This window comes from Marmota marmota, unplaced genomic scaffold (assembly GCF_001458135.2).
Source record: "Marmota marmota marmota unplaced genomic scaffold, marMar, whole genome shotgun sequence".
In the NCBI taxonomy this organism is placed as follows: Eukaryota; Metazoa; Chordata; class Mammalia; order Rodentia; family Sciuridae; genus Marmota; species Marmota marmota.
Genome location: NW_026000185.1, coordinates 21,251,355 through 21,260,683, shown reverse-complemented (window position 1 = coordinate 21,260,683; position 9,329 = coordinate 21,251,355). Strand labels below are relative to the sequence as shown.

The following is a 9,329-nucleotide window of genomic DNA, read 5'->3' as shown; positions in this document are numbered from 1 at the left end:
ATATATATATATATATATATAAAATGAGACCTAAACAAACATAAAATAAATATATTTAATGTTTATTAATTAAAATACTTAATACTGTTAAGGTGACAATACAAGGGTGAAGGGTGGTCCATAGATTCAAAACAATCCCTCTTAAAATTCAAATGGTGTTTTTGTTGTTGTTGTTTTTGTTTTTTAATTTTTTTTTAGTTGTTGGTTGGACCTTTATTTTATTTATTTATATGTGGTGCTGAGAATCGAATCCAGTGCCTCACATATGCTAGGCAAATGCTCTGCCACTGAGCCACAACCCAGCCCCCCAAATGTATTTTTTATAGAAAGAAAAGGCCATCCAAAAACTCACATGGAATCTTAAGAGATTCTAAATAGCCAAAAGGATCTTAGAGTTGAGCTGGGGTTGTGGCTTAGCGATAGGGCACTCACCGAGCACATGCCAAGCCCTGAGTTCAATCCTCAGCACCATATAAAAATTAATAAATAAAATAAAGGTGTTGTGTCCAACTACAACTAAAAAAGAATAAAGTTATAGAACTCACATTTCCTGGCTTTAAAACTTGCTACAAGAAGCAGTCATCAAAAATGCATGGTATGGGGCTGGGGATGTGACTCAAGCAGTAGCACGCTCGCCTGTCATGCGTGCGCCCCGGGTTCGATCCTCAGCACCACATACAAACCAAGATGTTGTGTCCGCTGAAAACTGAAAAATAAATATTAAAATTCTCTCTCTCTCTTTCTCTCTCTAAAAAAAAAATGCATAGTATTGGATAAAGACAGACATATAGACCCATGGAATAAAGAGGGGAACCCAGAAATAAACCCCAACTCATACCATCAACTGACATTTGACAAGGATGCCATGACCATTTAATGGATAAATGTGGACTAATAACAACCTTTTCAACAAATGATGCAAGGAAAATAAAATATTTTACATGTAAAAAAATTAAGCTTTGATGTATGTACATTCCATGTATGTATTATATGTTAAAATACTTTCTGCTGTCATGTATAACTAAAAAAAAATTAAGCTGGACTCTTAAACTATATACAATGACTAACCCAATTGATCAAAAATGTAAGAGTTAAAATTATGAAACTCCTTGAAGAAAACATAGGGAAAAATCTTTGACACAGGATTTGGTGATGATTTCTTGGGTAGGACTCAAAAAGCACAAGCAATAAAAGACTAGATAAATTAGACCTTATCAAAATTAAAAACTTTTATGTATCAAAGGACACTATTGAGAATAACTTTTGTGCGATGAGTTTGCTGCCAGAATACAGGTGTCATGAAAACCCACTGCTAAATCAAAGCCAAAATGGGAAAGGAAAAGACATCAACATCATCGTTGTCATCAGACATGTAGATTCTGGCAGGTCCACTGGCCATCTGATCCACAAATGTGGTGGAATCAACAAAAGAACCACTGAAAATTTTGAGAAGGAGGCTGCTGAGATGGGAATGGGCTCCTTTAAGTATGTCTGGGTCTTAAATACACTGAAAGCTCAGCGTGAGCAAGGTGTCACCATTGACATCTCCCTGTGGAAATTTGAGACCCACAAGTATTATGTGATTATCATTGATGGCCCAGGACGCAGAGACTTTACCAAAAACATGATTACAGGCACATAATCACAGGCTGACTATGTTGTCCTGTTTGTTGCTGCTGGTGTTGGTGACTTTGAAACTGGTATCTCCGAGAATGGGCAGACCCATGAGTATGGCCTCTTGTCTTACACACTGGATGTGAAACAACTAACTGTTGATGTTAACGAATTGGATTCCACTGAGCCACCCTATAGTAGGAAGAGATACGAGGAAATTGTTAAGGAAGTCAGCACCTACTTTAAGAAAATTGGCTACAATCCTGACATAGTAGCATTTGTGCCAATTTCTGGCTGGAACATGTTGGAGCCAAATGTTAATATCCCTTGGTTCAAGGGATGGGAAGTCAACCGCAAAGAGGGCAGTTCCCCTGGAACCACACTGCTCAAAGCTTTAGATTTCGTCCTGCCACCAACTCATCCAACTCACAAGACTTTGTGTCTCCTCCAGGATGTCTATGAAATTGGTGATATTGGTACAAAACTCAAAGTGGATCAAGGACCTAGGCATTAGACCAGAGACCCTGCACTTACTAGAAGAAAAGGTAGAGCCAAATCTCCATCATGTTGGCTTGGGAATCAAATTCCTCAACAAGACTCCTAAAGCACAAGAAGTAAAATCAAGAACCAATAAATGGGATGGTATCAAATTAAAAAGCTTCTTCACAGCAAAGGAAATAATCAGGAATGTAAACAGAGAGCCTACAGAATGGAGAAAATCTTTGCCACCTGCACCTCAGATAGAGCATTAATCTCCAGGATGTATAAAGAACTCAAAAAAACTTAACACAAAAAAACCCAACTAACCCAATCAATAAATGGGTAAAGGAACTAAAAGACACTTCACAGAAGGGGGAATATGATCGGTCAACAAATATATTAAAAAAAAGTTCAATATTTCTAGCAATTAGAGAAATGCCAATTAAAACTACAAGTGTTGGCAAAGATGTGGGGGAAAGCTACACTCATACATTGGTGGTGGAACTGCAAATTGGTGCAACCACTCTGGAAAGCAGTATGGAGATTCCTCAGAAAACTTGGAATGGAACCACCATTTGATCCAGTTATCATACTCCTCAGCATATACCCAACGGATTTAAAATCAGCATACTATAGTGATGCAGCCACATCAGTGTATATAGCAATTCAATTCACAATAGCCAAACTATGGAACCCTTCAACAAATGAATGGATAAAGAAAATGTGGATGGGCTGGGGTTATGGCTCAGTGGTAGAGCACTTGCCTAACATGTGTGAGGCCCTGGGTTCAATTCTCAGCACCACATATCAATAAAATAAATAAATAAATAAATAAAGGTCCATTGACAATTAAAAATATTTTTTAAAAAATGTGGTATATATACACAGCCATAATAAAGAATGAAATTATGGCATTTTCTGGTAAATGGATGGAACTGGAGATTATCATGCTAAATGAAATAAGCCAAGGTATTGTGTCCACCTACAACTGAAAAAAGAATTTTTTTTTAAAAAAAGTCAAGTTCCTGGGGCTGGGGATGTGGCTCAAGCGGTAGCGCAATCGCCTAACATGCGTGCGGCCTGGGTTCGATCTTCAGCACCACATACAAACAAAAATGTTGTGTCCGCCGAAAAACTAAAAAATAGATATTAAAAAAAATTATCTTTAAAAAAAAAAAAAGTCAAGCTCCTTCCAATAGATGCTATGACATGAATCAACCTGGCTAAGTGAAATAAGCCAGACACAAAAGTATAAATATTTTATCATTCCACTTAGATGAAGTACTAGAATAAGTGAATTCAAAAAGACAGAAAGGGGATTAAAGGTCACCAAGAGGTAACCTATACCTAGCAAGAGGGAAACATGGGAAGTTCTTACTTAATGAGTGTCAGTGGGGTTTAACACTGGTCAGGGCCCAGGAATGCTTGTTCCAGGAGGTAAGCTAAGAAAGACTTCAAAGAATGTGCTTCCAAGGGAGGGTAAGGAGGAGGCAAACTGGCCACTTATCTCCAATCTTTACTGTAGGAATCAAAGCAGAAGGACCTTGGCCATGAAGTAAAGACATGTACTTAATAAAATATCTGAAGAAACTCATATGCACAGTTGGCACACAACCCATCCTGTGTATCTATTCCCCCAGCTTGTAAGTACATTGTGCCCTCCATATGGTCCCAGCCTGCTGTTGCCATGGAGTTCGTGAGTCAGAAAATGTCCAAATCCTCTCCAAGTTCTTTCTTTGGGATCAGCAAGCACTATGCTGGGGCTTTTCAGCCCGGGAGTTCAATGATGTCTTAGCTCATTTGTGCTGCTATAAAAGAATATCTGAGACTAGGTAATTCATAAAGAACAGCAATTTATTTCTCGCAGTTCTGGAGGTTAAGAAGCCCCAAATTAAGGACTGCTAGCATCTGATGAGGGCTGCTTTCTGCTTCCAAGAAGATGCCTTGAACAATGAGTACTCCAAAGGGTAGTAACACTTCATACTCACATGGCAAAAGAGCAAAACTCCTTCCTTTTTTTTTTTTTAATTTATTTTTTAGTTTTTGGCGGACACAACATCTTTGTTTGTATGAAGTGCTGAGGATCAAACCAGGGCCGCACGCATGCCAGGCGAGCGTGCTACCACTGCTTGAGCCACATCCCCAGCTCCCATCAAACTCTTAATAAAGGCACTTAATCCCATTTCTAAATTAGGAGGCCTCAAAACCTCGTCACCTCTTAAAGTCCCCCCTTCTCGATATTGTCACATTGGCCAGTTTCAATATCTGAATTTTGGAAGGAATACATTCAAACACAACACAGTTTCTATCTGAAGTGATAAAAAAGTTTTGGGCAGGCATGGTGGTACATGCTTGTAATCCCAGCTACTTGTGAGGCTGGGGCAGGAGGATATAAATTCAAGGTCAGCCTGGGTAACTTATGGAGTCCCTGTCTCAAATAAAACAAAATGGACTGGGAGTATAGCTCAGTGGTTGCACCACAATGCAAATGTAATTATTGCCTTTGAGTTTAAAAATAAAAAGATAAGGAGGTGACTCATAGTGGGGTAGAGAGGGAGAGCATGGGAGGATTAGATTAATTCTAGATAGGGTAGAGGGGTGGGAGGGAAAGGGAGGGGAAGGGGATTAGCAAGGATGGTGGAATGTAATGATCATCATTATACAAAATACATGTATGGGGGATGGAGCTGTGGCTCAGTGGTAAAGTGCTCGCCTAGCATGTGTGAGGCCCTGGCTTTAATCCTCAGTACCACATAAAAATAAACAAATAAAATAAAAGTATTGTGCCGCAGTCTTGCTGGACAAAATAATGGGGGGAGGTGCAAGCAACTTGTGAAGGTTGAAACAGCAGGAGCCGCTTTATTGCAGGACAGCAGAGGTATATATACCCAACCGATTATACACAGCTTGTTTCAATTAACATCATCTAGCTACAGCAATCAGCCAATAAGGAATCTCCATCATCTTAATGGCTCGGTGGCGTTACTTCACAAACCACTCCTCCTGGCAAAGTGCCAGGCGCCATCTTGACCTGGTTGTGGCCCTCAACAGTATTGTGTTCAATTACAATGAAAAAATAAATATTTAAAAAAAAAAAACTAAAGTATATATATGAAGACTTGAATCTGGTGTCAATATACCTTATATACAAACAGAGATATGAAAACTTGTGGTATATATGTGTATTAAGAATTATAATGCGGGCTGGGGATGTGGCTCAAGTGGTAGCGCGCTTGCCTGGCATGCGTGCGGCCTGGGTTCGATCCTCAGCACCACATACAAACAAAGATGTTGTGTCCGCCGAAAACTAAAAAATAAATATTAAAATTCTTAAAAAAAAAAAAAAAAGAATTATTGTCAGGGACTAGAAGGAAATTCTCCTTCAAAGATTAGCCTGACAGCCCCCTGGGAGACATCCTGCCTGGGAGGCATCCTGCAGCTACCTATCTCCCTGGAACATCCTGCGGTTATCAGGATCATCAGACATCTTGCACCTGGCAGTTTTACCACCCACATCCAGCAATTGTTGATTAGAGAGCTTCCCCATCCCCAGCATATAAATACCCCTGTGTGAACAATAAAAGTGTGCAGCTTGATCAGAATTTTTGTCTTGCTGTCACCTTTCGTGTCTCTTGTCCCTTCATTCCTCCCCATCTAGGTTCGCTGCCCACGTTGATGTGTCCTGCCTGACGGGACAAATTATAATGTAAAAACAAGTACATGTATAATGGCACAAATTGGCGTGAACATACTTTATATACAGAGATACGAAAAATTGTGCTCTATATGTGTATAAGGATTGTAATGCAAAAAAAAAGATACTATATAAATAACACAATAAGAAAACTAAAAAAAAATAGATAAAAGTGGAATTCATCATGATGTATTCACACATGCACATAGCATAATTTGGTTAATTTTAATCTACAATTCCTCCCCTAACCATTCCTCTTTCCTCCTCTCAGTCCCCTTCCTTTATTCCAGTTCTCCCGTCTATTTTCATGAGGTCTCCCTTCATTTTTTTTTCTTTATTTTTCTTACTTTATTTATTTATTATTTATTTCTATAGTTACAATGATAGTTTTATTGTAAAAAAACACAAATCAGGAACAACCAAATGAAGAGACTCCGAGGGTGAAGTCTAGGAGCACTCTAAATGCATATTTCCTGTTTTCTTTTCTTTTTTTTTTTTTTTTTATTATTGGTTCCCTTCATTTTTTATTTCTTATTTATCTCTAGCTTCTGCAAAAGAGAGTAAACAAACCCTTGACTTTGAGCCTGGCTTATTTCACTTAGCAAGATATTCTCCAGTTTCATCCATTTACTAGCAAATCACATAATTCCATTGCTCTTTATAGCTGAGTAAAATTTATAGTGTGTATATACCACATTTTCTTATCCATTCATCTATTAAGGACTGATTTCATAACTTGGCTGTTCATTGTGAATTGTGCTTTTATAAACATTGATGTTGCTGAATCAAAAAAATAAAATAGTTAAGATAGAAAGTTTTACATTACAGCATATTGCAATTTTAAAAATAATGTACAAAAACCATTGAACAATAAACCTAAAGTATATAATATGTATAAATGGGTAAGTTGCATGGCATGCAGATTATATATGGTTCAATAAAGCTATTTTTAAGTTTGTTATTCTGATATCCAATATATCACCCTTTTCCTTTATGAATCATGCTTTAGGTGTAAAATTTATTGCGAGCTCGGTCCTCCGAGTGCACACACAGCAACTGGTGATGCTGAGAGGCCCCAGCCCAGGTTTTGCAGCAGTTTTATACATTCTTTGGAGAGGGCAGGGACTTCACATACATCATAGCCTCTTTTAGCAAATCATCACACACTGCGGGAAAATAAAATAACAACTCTAAAACATGATTAGCACATTCACTGGCAGGAACAAGTTGGGTAGGGGTGATTGGTCAGTACAAAAGGGGGATTCATTTGAACTGATTGGTTTAAGCCAAGAGGGGTGTACGTACTGAACTACATGGTTTCCCAACATGTTATCAACCACCATAAACTGGGAGGGTCATCTGGCATCCCAGGTATTTCCCTGTCTCATGCTGATTGGTGGCTGCTAGGGGGTTGCTATTGATCTCCACCTAGCCTGACTGAGTCAGGGACACCTGGGCAGCAGATCTTTCCTGTTATTTGTAGATAAACAACTTAGCAGGGTGGGAATGTGCTTAGGAGTGCTCTGTGGGTTTTTCCAAGGACAAAGGCCATGTCCCTTTCTTGGACAGGTTTTGCTCTGAGATAGAGGCTGGTTTTTCATAACAACAACAAAACCATTGGGAATATTTGTGTATCTCTTCTGGGTTCTCTAATCCATTCCACAGTCTTGGATAACTTTAAATAAAACATCTGGAAAGTTATTCCTTCCCTCCACATTTTTTTTTTAATAGTTGTAGATGGACAGCCTGCCTTTATTTGTTCCATTTTTTTTAACTAGATGAGTAAAATACCTTTATTTTGTTTATTTTTTTAGTTGTAGACAATACTTTTATTTATTTTTATATGGTGCTGAGGATCGAACCCAGGGCCTTGCACATGCTAGGCAAGCACTCAAGCCACAACCTCAGCCCTATTTTGTTTATTTTTATGTGGTGCTGAGAATTGAAGCCAATGCCTCACAGGTGGTAGGCAAGCGCTCTACCACAGAGTTACAATCTCAGCCCTATTTGTTTCATTTTTATGTGGTGCTAAGGATCAAACCCAGTGCCTCACACATGCTAGGCAAACACTCTGCTACTGAGCTATAAAAGAATACCTGAAACTAGGTAATTCATAAAGAACAGCAATTTATTTTTCACAGTTCTGGAGGTTAGGAAGCCCCACATTAAGTGCCAACATCTGATGGCAGTCTGCCAGCCCTATTCCTTCCTCTTTTATTTTATTTTTTAGTTGTTGATGGACCTTTATTTTATTTATTACATGCATTGCTGAGAACTGAACCCAGTGCCTCACAAGTGCTAGGCAAGCACTCTACCACTGAGCTACAATCCCAGCCCCTCTTTATTCTTCAATTTTTGTTCAAGCTTTTCTATTTCCCTTGCCTTTTCTTTTTCTTTTTTAAAAATATTTTTAAATTTGTAGTTGGATACAATTCCTTTATTTCTTCATTTTTATGTGGTGCTGAGGATCAAACCCAGTGCCTCGCACATGCTAGGGCAAGCACTCTATCACTGAGCCACAACCCAGCACCCCCTGCCCTTGCTTTTTCATATAAATTTTAGAATAATCTTATCTCTATCTATTAAAAAAATCTTGCTGGGATATTTTGATAGGAACTCCATTATATCTGTGTACCAAATAGGGGAGAATTGATTTGAGTCTTCTCTCTTTTTTTGAGCTTCTGCTCCTTTAACACAGCATATCTCTCCATTTACAGATATCTCCTTAATTTCTTTTCATCGGTGTTGTGTAGTTTTAGGCATAGAAGCCCTATACACATTTTATTGGTTATAAATTATTAGGTTACTTATTTCTTTTTTTCATACTTTGAGAGATTGTAGATGATTTTTTTTCCCATGCTGAGTATTAAACCCAAGGGCACTCTGCCACTGAGCTGCATCCCCAGCACTTCTAAAATATTTTTTTTCAGACAAAGGTCTTGCTAAATTGTTGAGGCTGGCCTTGAACTTGCAATCTTCCTCCATCAGACTCCAAGTCACAAAGTTTACAGTTGTGCAACATCACACCTGGCAATGATATTGTATTTTTCATTTCAATGTCCACATGTTAATTACTAATATTTAGAAATATAATTGCTTTTGAAAAATGTGTGTCTTATTTCCTTAGACCTTGGTGAACTTATATCCCTAGACCTTAGTTCTAGGAGTTTTGTTTTGTTTTGTTTCTTTTGTAGTACTGGGGGTTGATCCCAGGGCTTCATAAATGCTAGGCGAGCTTTACCCGAAATCACATCTCCCACCCTTAGAATTTTCTTGGTAAATTCCTTGATATTTTTTCTATAGACAATTATGTAATCTACAAATTGTGACAGTTTTATTTCTTCTATTCCAGTCTGTATGCCTCTTAATTCCTATTCTTGCCCTATTATGCTGGCTAGAATTTCTAGGACTTTGTTAAATGAAGAGTTGTAATGTGGACATCCTTTAAATTTTGCTTTTCAGTTTTTGCTAATAATATACAAAATTTACAGCTGAAAATTTACACCTGATTTTTTTTTTTTTTTTTTTTTTTTTTTTTTTT

The 9,329-nt window shown here is 38.0% G+C and overlaps 1 long non-coding RNA gene and 1 pseudogene across 1 annotated transcript in view; one reads left to right on the top strand and one right to left on the bottom strand.

Moving 5' to 3' along the window:
• The window catches only part of LOC125612372, a 29,453-nt gene that overhangs the window by 14,640 nt on the left and 5,484 nt on the right, over nucleotides 1–9,329 (bottom strand). The window lies entirely within an intron of this gene.
• Nucleotides 1,147–2,198, top strand: LOC107146568 (annotated as a pseudogene).